Source organism: Diadema setosum, chromosome 4, assembly GCF_964275005.1.
Source record: "Diadema setosum chromosome 4, eeDiaSeto1, whole genome shotgun sequence".
Lineage (NCBI taxonomy): Eukaryota > Metazoa > Echinodermata > Echinoidea > Diadematoida > Diadematidae > Diadema > Diadema setosum.
This window is the reverse complement of record NC_092688.1, coordinates 47,940,005-47,953,973: the sequence shown is the minus strand read 5'-3', so window position 1 is coordinate 47,953,973 and position 13,969 is coordinate 47,940,005. Positions and strand designations below refer to the sequence as shown.

General features: G+C 36.3%; 1 long non-coding RNA gene across 1 annotated transcript; it reads right to left on the bottom strand.

The window, feature by feature from the left end:
- Window positions 1-5,324: 5,324 nt before the first annotated feature.
- Window positions 5,325-7,592, bottom strand: LOC140227383 (uncharacterized). Its single transcript, XR_011901048.1, has 3 exons — window positions 7,435-7,592; window positions 6,612-6,724; window positions 5,325-5,444 (listed from the first exon to the last, which is right to left on the bottom strand). It is a non-coding gene; the product is annotated as an uncharacterized lncRNA (long non-coding RNA).
- Window positions 7,593-13,969: the final 6,377 nt, after the last annotated feature.

Sequence of the window (13,969 nt, the reverse complement as noted above, 5' to 3'; positions counted from 1 at the left end):
AAAGAAATATGTGAATTGACCTAACTTCCTTAAAATTCTTTTAACATTTGACCAGAAATTTGGCACATGACCATTACAGTATGTAGATGTGCAAACTAATCTTTGGTTGATGTTGAACAATCTGTTGCCATGGTAACAACATTTTTTCACTTAAAAGCATACAAAAATTGTGAATTCGCTAAATTCGTCAATCTTTGTGCATATGACATGAAATTTGGCACACATGTGACCGGCATAGTGCGTACAAAATATCTTTCATCTTTCGCCATTGTTGAACAATGCGTTGCCATGGTAACAGCAGACTTTGAATGAAAATCATACAAAAATATTGTGGATTCCGCTATCTCTCAGCTTTTGAGCATTTTGCTTGAAATTTGGTACATGTGACCACCATGATATGTATAGTTGTGCAAACTTCATCTTTCACAGATATAGAACATTGTGTTGCTATGGTAACAGCATTTTCAAGGAATATAATAAAAAAAGGTGTAGATTCAGTTTTCTCCTTTAATATTTGAGCATTTTACTTGAAATCTGGCACATGAGACTGCTAAAGTACATAGACTGATGTGCAAATTTCTTCTTTGTTCTTTTTCACACAATGTGTTGCCATGGTAACAGATTATTTTGAATGAAAATCATTCAAAAATATTGTGGATTCAGCTAACTTCCTAAGCTTTTGAGCATTTGACTTGAAATTTGAAACATGTGAAAGTTATACTATGTACTTGTGTATATTCATCTTTCGTTAATACTGAACAGTGTGTTGCCATGGTAACATCATTTGTGAAAATCATAGGACTTTCCAGTTTATTCATTTAATTTACTCAGTTTTTGAGCACTTGACTTGCAATACATAAATGACACATGTGACAAACAGATTTTTTGAATTAACAAAACACTTTATTCAATGCTGAACAATGCATTGCCATGGTACAGCTTTTTTCTTTTTTTAATAAAACCATATAAAGTTAGCGCTGGTTGAACAAACTCCCTCAGTTGGAGGTGGGAGTAAAAATCATAATGATACTTCTAATTTCAGCAGGTATTCTTTGTTTCGTACTTGGATTTGATTTCACTCATCAATTGCCACAATGGGAAAACATTTCATTGAAAGAGGCAGTGTAGGCCGACAATGATTCAATTACACTGTATTCAATTCATTCACTGCTATCAATTTCATACTCATTAATATCAATTCCTCACAATTTAACTACATGTCATGTGACAGATTATGTAACTGCACAAACTATTTCATATATTTCATTCTGGTTGCCTGATTCATTAGAAAATCTGATCTTGAAAACATTATTTCATTATTCCATGTCACCATAATCACAGCACAATTATCACAACCACATTGGTGATACTGGTAAGAGTCCTTGTGAAAGTATTATCACTCACAGTATTTTCTGGTATTACATTCTACTTGAATTCTACATTATAAGCTATGCTTGATTTTATCTTTCTAATCAAATAATAATTGCCCGCATAGACATAATTTCTAACTGGGTTACATAAATATTGCCGTCACATGCCTGGAAATAATAGCAACTAGAAATGTCGCTATGGCGACTGGTATGCCTCCGCCATGATGCATGATTCTCCTAACAGGTCTAGATAGTGCATGTGGACAATGTGTGATTACATTTTCACAAAAATGGCTAGATGTTAAAATGACAAGTTTGTCACAAATGTGTTGAATGTTCACCTTCCTTGACCTAGGTTTAATTGGATGAATAGGAGAGCATGTATTTGGGATTTAAGGACTTTAACATGACCTTGACAAATTCATACGTTTATGCATTGAGTAATTTCCAAGGTATGGAGAAAAAGTTCAATTTCTGTATTGAATAGTAAATTGTTACCATTTTCATCTGGCCTTTGACCCTAAAATTCATAAGATAATCACTGTCAGGCAGAACATGCATAAATATGTAGAAAGTTTAAAAATAACTTGAGCCACTTCCGAGACATGGAGGAAAAACTTAGTTCAGCACTTTCACTTGATCTTTGACCTTTTGACCTTTGAGGTAAAAAAAAAAAAAAAACTTTCCAGAGAATCTCTGTTAGGTTATACATGCATACACCAAGTCTAAAAAAAAAAAATAATAATCCTGCTGGCATTGCATAAACACGAGGGAAATAGTAAAATTTTAAAGTGTTGCCCTTGACCTTTGACTCCTGACCTTTGACCCCATGAACACAAAATTGTCTAGATAACCACTGCCAGTCAGTACATGTATGTTCCATGAAGATACCTCAAACAATTTCCAAGGTACAGAGAAAAAAGTGAAGTTTTAATATTTTTAATTGACCTTTTGACCTTTGACCTTTGACCTCATGACCACAGACTTTCACCAGAGAATCTTAATTGGGTAATACATGAATACACTAAGTTTCAAGAAAATATCTTCAGGCATTGCAGAGATATGGTGGAAATAGTTAAATTTATGTATTTGACCTTGACCTTTTGACCTTTGACCTTGAGCATGTGCACCCAAAAGTTGATAGGCACAACTTCACCCCCTAATACACATACATGCCAAGTTTCATTAGGATACCTCAAAATGTTTTTTAGTTTCGTTTGCCACAAAATTCATTACGGACGGACAGACGGAAGGACGGACGGACGGACAAAAGGACAGACGGACGGACAACCCGAAAACATAATGCCTCCGGCACCACTTCGTGGCGGAGGCATAAAAACAATGCACTGCAATGTTCACTGATGTATTTATGTTTGGATCACTTATACATCGACAGATCTTTCATAATCATTTGTATTATTTTCATGGTTTATTAATCAAATTATGAAAGCAGCTGAACTTCACACAATGCTATCATTGCAAATATTTTGTAAGCATAAAATAATACATGTTGCAATTCACCTTCTTTGCACTCTAAGGTTCCCTATATCAGAATATTAATTATGATATTAATACCAATAATAATGACCTTGTCTACTGCACAATAGCTTTTAATCATCAAAGATCAGAAATCAGACTGTTATGTGCTGACTGATACAGAATTTGCATTTATCCATTTTGAAATGCTTTCTTACACTTTACAAGGCCTATAAATCTTTCTTTTTTTCAGAGTGCTTCAATTCACCCATTTGCTTTTCATTGAATCGTTTGCACGCTTAATTGTTCTGTTCTGTTTTGTATTGTAATGTTTTTGCTTTTTCTTTTGAAGGGGGATTTTTCTCATTTCTGGTTTGGTTAATACATGTACCTGGCAAAGCACTTATGCCATCACCTATGGACTCGTCTATGACAAAACTCAGTGAAGTTCAGCAGTCAGACTGCAATAGTCTGATTGTAGCTTCATATCTAACACTGCAATTGTGACTCTGTATCACAATATCAACAGAAAGTCACCAAACATGGATTTCTGGTTAAAGGGCTGGTAAAGTTTTGGTTGAGACCTGGTTTCAGATTGTTAACATTTCTTCTCTTTTTTTGGAGGGGGGTGATATAATAAGAAACCTCTTATGAAATATGAAAGACTATTAATTCAAAGAAGAATTCAATGTTTATTTGATGAAAATTGGTTTTGAAATGTTTGAGATATCCAAAATAAAGGAATCCTAATAAGAGGTGGAACCAGCCTTTTACTAGAATCGCTTTGTTTTACTCTGCTTTTGGATATCTCAATCATTTCAAAACTAATTTTCGTCAAATAAACATTGAATTCTTCTTTGAATTAATGTTCTGTAGCACTTCAATAGTGGTTTCTTAGTATCTTGCAAAAAAAAAAAAAAAAAAAGGGCCAATCCTGTTTCTGAAAGAGCACACTCTCAGTTTTAAAATGATGTACAACTGAATTCAGATGGACTCTCCTATGTATTTGAATATTAGAAAGAAGGCACACACTCTGCAAAAGCATAGCTAGCAAATAGGTTCTGAAGCATGCGGTCTATCTTACCTAGCTATGTTCTGTGCAATAAATGGGACAAAAACCAGGATATAAAACTCTAGAGCAACAATAATGAAGGGATTATCAGATAAAGTTGAAATTGAACATGCCAATTACGTGAACACAAAATAGAAAAGCAGACAGAAAACAACCAAGATGTTGTTAGGTTCTGTAACATTACTCATTTCATTTGCAGCAAGTGCATAAAATTTGAAAATCTATCATGTGTGTAGGTCTAGCGACAATAGACCTATTCTTATTTTCCAAATGATGTCCTGAGAGACATAATCTTCGCACTCCATTGTAGGAATTTTTGTTGTGCAAGAAGCTTTTGTCATAAGGATCTATTACAAAATCACCATGACATTTGCATTCATGACTTTCATTACAGTGCTGCAGGTACATGTCAGATCCTCACATCTAATGCAGCCACCCCCCCCCAAAAAAAAATGTATACATTGTATACCATTAATTTTTGAAGGATTGAATCCACAGCGGTCAAAACCAACATATGTTATATTCAACCTGTCTGCATCACCTTTGGCAAGCTCCATGCCTTGAGAATCTATATGAAAGAAAAAAGAAAGAAAGGACAAAAGAAATAGAATATGGAAAAATAAACAATACTGGTTACATACTGAAATTTTGTGACATGCAAATCACATCCACTCTCCCTGACATTATACAGAGTGGTAACATGTGGGTGTACAGTTGAATGAATACACACACGACTACCACACATATCATTACACAGAGCTGCTTGTCAGCAATTTCATATACAGTATATTAGCAACAGTTTAACAGCATCAAGGAAAAAAAAAACAAAGAAAATCGTCTGGGTTGTCATACATAAGAATTAGTGTATCGGATTCTTCCTGATGAACAAAAAAGATGTGACACAGACTCAAAATGAAAATGTGATTGTGACTTTAACACTCATCTGACATAATGTCATTCATTCATGTCAGTAGACTTATTTGACTTTTTTAGAAAGGATTGCAACTTATGTCAGGCAAGCTGGGAGTTCCAAAATAAACAGAAAGATGATTCAATGGGTTATGCAACAAGTCAGCTGCATTGCTATGTTAGTGCATTAATCAACTCTTGTGAGCCGTACTGAATTCCCAATTGTGGCTGATATAGACATAAACATTAAATCAACTCCCAACTGGGGTGTATGAATGCACTAATTTCTTCATTTCTCGTGTGGAACAGTTCACATATAGAGGTGACATTGTTTGTCCACCAAGTCTACAATAATTCCTAAAATAAGAAAGACCGAATTACCTGTAACTGATATGTCATCAACAGAGGTTGCCTTTTTTCAACTGTTATTCAAGTTGTTTATTTTGTAAAATCTTTATACTTTCAAGTTTAATTTGAGAAATGCATACCTGTGTTCTGTCGTAGATAAGATGCTGCTATACAGTTCGTAGTCCAATTGCAGTCTGACTCTGACCTGGGTGAAGTTCAGCTGCAGTTGTCAGTCCCATGGGCTTGGTGAGGTTCAGCTCTCTTCAGGCCTTTGGGTGTGCAAATATAAGAACAGTTAAATATCATACAAACAGAAACATCGGATGCACAAATGTGATAGTTAGAAAATATTTGAGATGAGTGTACATCTTTATTAAAACAAGCAATAACAACAAAATGTTCATTAATGAATATCAATTTTGTAAGATATATTATGTGAACAACAAGTTGTAATTGCCAGTTTTCAAAGTTTGAATCACTATGTAATGAGCCCCTATTAGCAAATTTTAAGAGTATGAGGTAATTTTAGTAATGAATGAGAGGGGAAATTAATAACAAGCATTCACTTTATTCAGTTGGCAGCAGAATTATTAAACCCCCTTGCATTATGGACACTATGGCAAAATGAATAACATTACAATTACTAAATCATATGGTGAACAGATATATAGTTTATGACAAATGCCTACCTGATCAATAATCTTTGATTTGCATATAGTTAGAAACTTTGATCGTTCATGCATGAAGAGATAAGGTCAAATGAGTACATTATGGTCATTTCAGACCTTTCTGTGATCACTGAAGCATGACGTGTTATGGTCTGATGATAACGATTAATTTCTTTTGTTTTTATGGAATTTTGAATAGTATCTTGCCATTCTATACATACCTCTTAGCATTTCATTGGGTTATATTCATTTTGACATGACTTAAACTTTGAATTATTAATATCATGGCTAAACCTCTGTACAAACTCTATGGTGGCAACTTTCACTAGAAATTAGTTCATTTAAATATTCTTTTTACAATGAAAAATGCCAATTGAAATATTAAGAATCCTACATCAAATTCCATCATATTGTGTCACCTATCAAAGCATTGAGTGAAACCATATTCAACGAAGCATTTCAGTGATCACTGAAAGGACTGATAATGACCATAAATGTGCTCACTGGACCATATCTCTTTATACATGAATGATCAAAGTTTGTAACTATATGCAAATCAAAGGCTACTGATCTGTTTTTTACTTGTAGCAAACTATCTGATCACCACTTGTATGATTTAGAAATAATCTCAGTTATAATGTAATTCATTATGTCAGAGTGTCCAACATGCAAGAGAGGGGTTGACTAATTTTGCTGCCAACTGAGGATGATCAAGATAAGATGATTTCTCAACTTGCTTAAATAGCTAAAAGTAATCATTTAACACACCAAATGAAGATGGTGGAATATCCATGACACTGTCACTTGACTTTTCCATTTGCATCTTGCCCCCAGTCCTTAACTCTGAAGTGGATGAAGTTCACATGTTGTCTGGTCCTTGGCTGTTTGGAGTTTATTCAATATACAAGAACAGTTAATATCTTACAAACAAAACAATAGTGCAGGACATGGGACATTAGAAAGTATGTTAGAGATGGGTGCTTTGCCTTTGCTATAACAAGCTATAGCAATCAAATTGAAAAGCCCTACCATTGATTTTGAAAGACTGAATTCACTAGTATCTACTGATCCATAAGCTGTAAATAGGACTTTTCACAGTTTAAAATGATTAGCTATGTCGAATATTCTTGTTTCAAACATTGTAAGAGCATGAGGTTGTTTTGCTACTAGAAAAGGGAGAGGGTAAATAAACAATCATAGTAGGGCCTACAATATTAAGATAACGTGACTGCTAAAGTTTGTTTCAGGAGCTTGATACATGTAGACATGCAGGTACCCCCTCCCCCTTCCATGAATTATCTCTTTTCAATTGGATCAGTATGTAATATTCTACAGATAGTGAAATAAAAAAAAAATGCAAAAAACAGTTGTTTCTAGAAGGGTCACTATTCACTGGATAAGAATGTTTGTTTTCAATTACCAAGATGGACATTACAGCAAACATTGTTTTCAATATTTCCTGTCTAACACTATTCAACTAAAAATCCAGAGACAATTTGATGTCCAAATGTAAATAATGTTGCAATTGTAGTATTTGAAAATATACAGATATGTTGTCTGCTAAAATAGTATTATAAGCTAAAATACTTGCATTCTGTTGAAGGTGACCATGCTGGTTGATAAGTCTCGACGAAGTTCAGTAGCAGTCTAGCTGTGGAGAAGATGGAAGTTCAGCAGTTTGGTTCTGTGTTCAGTGAAGTTCAGCAACTGACTCTGGGCTTTATGAGATGCAGAAGTCTGATTGTAGCAGTCTCACTGATGTTCCATATCTAACATTATTAATAAAAATGTGAATACAAAATAGAAAGTGTGTTTTCAAACTGTTGTTTGATTATACAAGATTTTACACACAATATCTAGAATCTGCATGAAATTTGAAATCAGTTCACATGTTTTTGCAGTTTAAATATATATAGGACCTTATATTATTATTATTTTTTTTTTTGGGGGGGGGTTGATTAAGACATACTACTAGTATTTGAGTTGTCTCAATTCAACATGTGTAAGCCTATAGTTTGGGGTATTATGACTTCTTGAGGTTCTAGATCTTGTTGATAGGCATCCATGTTGCAAGGTCTACATCTACCTAAGATCTGGTAGGACCAACTGTACTGTGGCTTCACATTCGGGTTGATCACAGTTACAGCCTGAGATGCAGCCACAGTCTGACTCTGATCATCAACTGTTGTCATGTCATCATCATCAATTAAATTGCTAAAAGAAGTTGTGTAAGCGGTACTAGCATCGGAGTATGGACCTATAGAATCTACTAACTGCCTAGATAGATAGCACTATTTAGAAGACCTATTAACTTCCTTACTGATGAGTGATAGGCCTACTTATGTTAATGATAATATGTTTAAGAATACCAAGGCTAAGGGTCTAGTCTGGTTATACTTTTGGTATACACTGGTTAAGTAGTATCTAGGTCAGTAGGTGCTACTCAGGATCACTATACCACTGGATTCTAGATCTATAGACACCTGGTAGTATAGCAGTAGAATTCTAGAGGTTCCATGCCAATGAATTTAGGTAAACATCATTCTCTATCTTATTGTGACACATGCATTGCGATTACAGTGCTGTACGCACTTAGAATTGTGGAAGATAGCTTTCAAGTCTGAACCAAGATCTGAACCACGGTTTCCAATTCATATTCTGTGTAGACCTGGATCTACGTACTACTACTAGGCCCTACTACTACTACTAGATCTAGTTAGTTTAACCACTGTCGACTCTCCAGATAGTACTACCGGCCCTAACCCCAGGGCACTCTCTGTTAGTTGTACAAAGTGCTTCGCATTCGGGCTGGTCGCTGTTATTATAACCCCTAACCCCTAGTATTTTACAAGTTTTTGTTGTAGACCTATAGTAACGTTAGATAGTAACATTAGGACTTGTAAACGTAACAATGACACAGGTAACGTACAGCTGGTTCTCTATAGTGTAAATGCTAACGCTATAAGTTCATGTTAGGGCCTAAAAAACATTAGGCTTAGGGTAGGCCCATAATTCTGTTGGACAAAATAACCTAGATTTTCTAGACTGAAAAAAAAAAAACAACAACAGATTTTTCCTGTCGATTTGACACAAAACGGAAAATTTGTATCACTTCAGAATACTATCCACACAGCTAGTGACAGTGTAATTATTCAATGTTAGACACGTCTTCAAAAATATAGGCCTAACTTTAATAATATTGATAATAATTAAAATGCAGACCAATTCTTATGAAATTTCCGGTTTCTTCTTCGATCCCTTCACTATTGACTATTACCTGCAATTCACCCATACATGAACAAATCGGGCAATTGCTCTCATGAAATATCTGCACGCTAAATATATCATAAAAATCAACCCACAAACATTTCTATTACTTGTAGAAGTTGTAGTAGCATGCTAAGTAACAAACTACCTAACTCAGCTGGCCATTTGGTCATTCAAACAAACGGCGATGTGCCTACGTGGGACTATTGTGATAACGCTACTACCGGTAAGATTAGATCTACATCTAGCTAGCCCTTTGGAGAATTGTAGAAGATTCGAACAAAAATATATCCAAATAATATCACATTATGAATCCACATGCATTACTTTTCAATTGTACACAGCTTTAAATATACTCACTAATAGAAATATGTACTGGTAGCGGTGTAGAATGCAACTTAGCCTCTAGGATCCTGCCTCCGTCGTAGATCTGTTGCCTCTGCGCTGTATACACTGTGTGTATACGTGCTATGTCTATGTAGCGAGTGCTCAACGCATGTAACACAATAGGGAGAAAAAGTTAATGATAATATGCTAATGATATGTTAATTAGTATTACCCTCGAACATGACGATTGAAAAAATTAAAGTCTCTCATAGCTTAGGAGAGACTTCGTGAAATGGTTTTTACTTCTCTGTGAAAGTCTCTCCTAGCTTAGGAGCGGCTTGGCCATTTTAAGATTTATGTGATAGCTTTTATGTGATAGCTTCATGAAACGGACCCCAGGGATGTGTACTTTTGTCGTTGTTGCTTTATATTCTTTGACAAATTTGCGTACAAATTTGACGCAGAAAATACACACGGCACCAAGGCAAGCCGCGCGCGCTTGCTAACAAATTTATATTCTTTGACAAATTTGCGTACAAATTTGTTAGCAAGCGCGCGCGGCTTGCCTTGGTGCCGTGTGTATTTTCTGCGTCAAATTTGTACGCAAATTTGTCAAAGAATATAAAGCAACAACAACGACAAAAGTACACATCCCTGAACGAGTGGATAAAGGCGGCTCGCTCCACCCGCCGGCCAACGTACAGGTTTGTGGGGTAAACGCGCTATACGGGGGCACGCAGAGCGAGTCGCCTTGTTTAAAGGCTAGGGTCCGTGTAGTGTAGTTTCTAGCCGTCTTCATTTCGTCTTTATTTCTCCGAGTTGAAGCAAACCGAGTGAGGAGAGCGCATACCCAGTGATTGCCCGAACCGTTTGTTTGTTTGTTTGTTTGTTTTTTTTTTTGTCGCAATCACTGGGTATGTGCCCTCACTCGGCTTAACGCAATACAGCGGGCTTCTGCACAATACACAAGCTGCAACTCAGAGAAATAAAGACGAAATAAAAGCGGCTAGAAACCAGACTAGGGTCGGTGACTTGTTGCTATTGGGGCACTGAAAATGATAAAATTATCACAGTTTTTGCATTTATTTCATGAAGAATTCATCAAAACGCCATAAAACTATTTATGTACATGTTGCTGGGATATATTATAAGGTATAATATTGTGCATGGTTACCATGGTAACCGGATGCCTACAAGTGATTGGCAACCCCCCAAATGCCTCCTACTGCTGCAAACTTTCATTTTTTTTATTTTATAGATGCAATTAAAAAAAAACATTTTATTGATTATCGTTAAAAAGTTTTCTCCTGTTGCCATGGCAGCCAGTATTATACAATCAGGATTCAGCTGTCAATAACTTAAAAACTAAAGCCCATAATTTCAAAAAGCTCAATAAGCATGTCCTTCCTTCTGCATAAGTGTACCACATATGTGAAGAATATATTGAAGCATTCTCAAGTTACAGCAAAATTTGTAAACAAAGGCATAATAAACGGCCATTGAAAGAAAGATATCATTTTCGAATAGTAAAATGTATGAAAAAGTTACATCCGTCGAACTTTCAACACAAATTTGACTTCAAAGTATATAGGCAAATATAGTTTTTAGTAATGCATAATGGACACAAATTTCCCTTAAAAATATAGGTGAATACAGAGAGCAAAGCCAATTATATTCTAGCTCTTTTGAGTATTTACAGAGCGATGATTACTCGAAACAATCCTGTAATAGAAGAAGAGCAGAGGAAAGCAATTGATTGTTCATGTTCTTAAAGGAAGTTTATTCAAGAATGCAGATAAATTCCTTTCTAAAGAAGTAATATACACGTATACGCCGTATTATCCATAAGCGTCCTTTTGTGTTCGTTAGCTATTGTTAAAAAAATATAATAGAATAAAATGAAAAATCATGACATGTAAATTTGTATCAAAACGTGCAGTAATTCATTAATGCTAAGGAGAGAATGAGGGAAAAATCTTGGCGTCCTTTCCCTTTTATCCAGGCTAATTTTATAGTGTTGAGGTAGGTTTAAGATCCGATCTGCAATTGGGAATGTGCGGGAAAGGCAAAAGAAACAAACCTGTCTAGCTTCCAGATATATATATATATATATATATATATATATATTTTTTTTTTTTTTGGGGGGGGGGGTTACCAATCACCTGTAGGCATCCAGTTACCATGGTAACCATGCACAATATTATACCTTACAATGTATCCCATTGTATTGCTTATATCTCTAGCAACATGTACATAATTATATAGTTTTATGGCGTTTTGATGAATTATTCATGAAATAAATGCACAAACTGATAATTTTGTCATTTACAGTGCCCCAATAGCGACCAGCGTCACCGACCTTAGTCTAATTTCTAGGCGTTTTTATTTCGCCTTTATTTTTCTGACTTGCAGCTTGTGTATTGTGCAGAAGCCCGCTGTATTGCGCTAAGCGGAGTGAGGGCGCATACCCAGTGATTGCGACAAAAAACGGTTCGGGCGTCACAATCACTGGGTATGCGCTCCCACTCGGAGAAATAAAGACGAAATAAAAACGGCTAGAAACTACACTACACCGACCCCAGCTTGGCATGAAAATTTAGTTTGCAGGCAAAAACTCTTGTTTGTCGAAGAAAAAGTCTGCGTGCGTTAAGACTATTACACGCACCGCTGGCACTGGCGCCTGTAGCAGTGCTCGTGGCGCGTGTAGTAGTCTTAGCGTGCGCAGACTCTTTTTCAAAGAATAAGGTCTTGTCGCAACTAAAGTGGCCTGCAAAATTTTATTGATAGTGATACCACAATTTGGAATCACATACTACCTAGGGGTGTTCCAGGGGGTCCAACCGACCACCCCATGCAGTCAAACCTTTTCTGCGGGGTGGGTTGAATGAAGTCATTTTTGCTGGGTCCCTGCGCCTTGACTACAACGTTGTGCAAGATATTCAGAAACCACTGTAAGACATGTCAAAGAGCATGCAATTCTAAGGGGTATCAAAAGTTTATTTGGTGAAAATCGGTTTTGAAATGGCTTATCTATAGATACCCAAAAACAATGTGAAACAAAGAGATCCTAATAAAATGCATGGCCTGCTGCCTTTTATTATTATCACTTTTTTGGATATCTCAGCCATTTGAAAAACAATTTTTATCACATAAACATTGAATCCTTCTTAAGATTACATGCTTTTTCATATTTCATAGGAGGTTACTCACTATCTCACTTAGGAATGTTATAAACCTGCACCTCACCTTAACCAGTACTGTACAGTCCCTTTAAAATTGTTGGCACAAAGAGAAACTTTGTAATGAAAGTGTTGAGTGCTTATTTCCGGGTTTATTGGTGAAGTATCTTCTCTTGAGTCAACTATGCCCAGAATATTTTAATGTCTGATGGGGGGGGGGGGGGGGGGTAAAAAAACAAAGAAAAAAAACGGCGCATCGAGTGCACCCCCTTTAATTTGGGGGGGGGGAGTAATAAAAGAGTGCATGAAATCGTACAATGAGCAACATAAATGCAAAGAAAAATGATTATCCCTACCATTGCACTGAAGCCTCTTTGTGTGTGTGTGTGTGTGTGTGTGTGTGTGTGTGTGTGTGTGTATGTGTGTGTTTTGCATGTCAGCTGATAAAACCTTATAGTGGCATGAAAAAACGAGAAAATGTATTTCAGGCTTCCCCCCCCCCCACTTTTTTTTTCTCTTTTGCTTATCGTCTGATTAAACCCAGAAGTGGCATCACTGTTTTGCGCCCCCTTCACTGAAGTCCTGGATCCGCCTCTGTATGATCCTTCAAATTTGGCAAAGATCCAAGTACGTGGCGTTCACAAAAATGTTATCGAAGTCTGAGACTGTGATGTTTACATCTTGAATAACAGTACTTCAACTAACCAGGCATTGGGAGTGATGAAGCTGCGCAGTTTCTTCATTCGATATATTTGTGCTTAATGTAATAGGAGAAAAGCAAAAAAAAAAAAATGCATTGTAATAATAATTCATTGGGAGATACGATTATAGGTATAGGTAAGATTATATGTATGAAATCGTACAATGAGCAACATAAATACAAAGAAAAATTATCATCCCTACCATTGCACGTAAGCCTCTTTGTGTGTGTGTGTGTGTGTGTGTGTGTGTGTGTGTGTGTGTGTGTGTCTATGTGTGTGTGTGTGTTTTGCATGTCAGCTGATAAAACCTAATAGTGGCATGAAAAAACGAGAAAAAGCATCTAAGGCTTTTTTTTTTCTCCACTTTTTTTTTCTCTTTTGCTTATCGGCTGATCAAACCCAGAAGTGGCACCACTGTTTTGCGCCCCCTTCACTGAATTCCTGGATCCGCCTCTGTATAATCAGTGGCGGATTCAGATGGGGGCGCAACCGGCGCACGTCCCCCCCCCCCTTTATTTTTCGTTAAAAACAAAAGAAATGAAAAGAAAAAATATGAAATGAAACCCGGAAGTGGCACCAGAAATATTAGTCACGCCTCCCCCCCCCCCCCCCCCCTTTACAGAATTCCTGGATCCGCCCCTGATAATCCTTC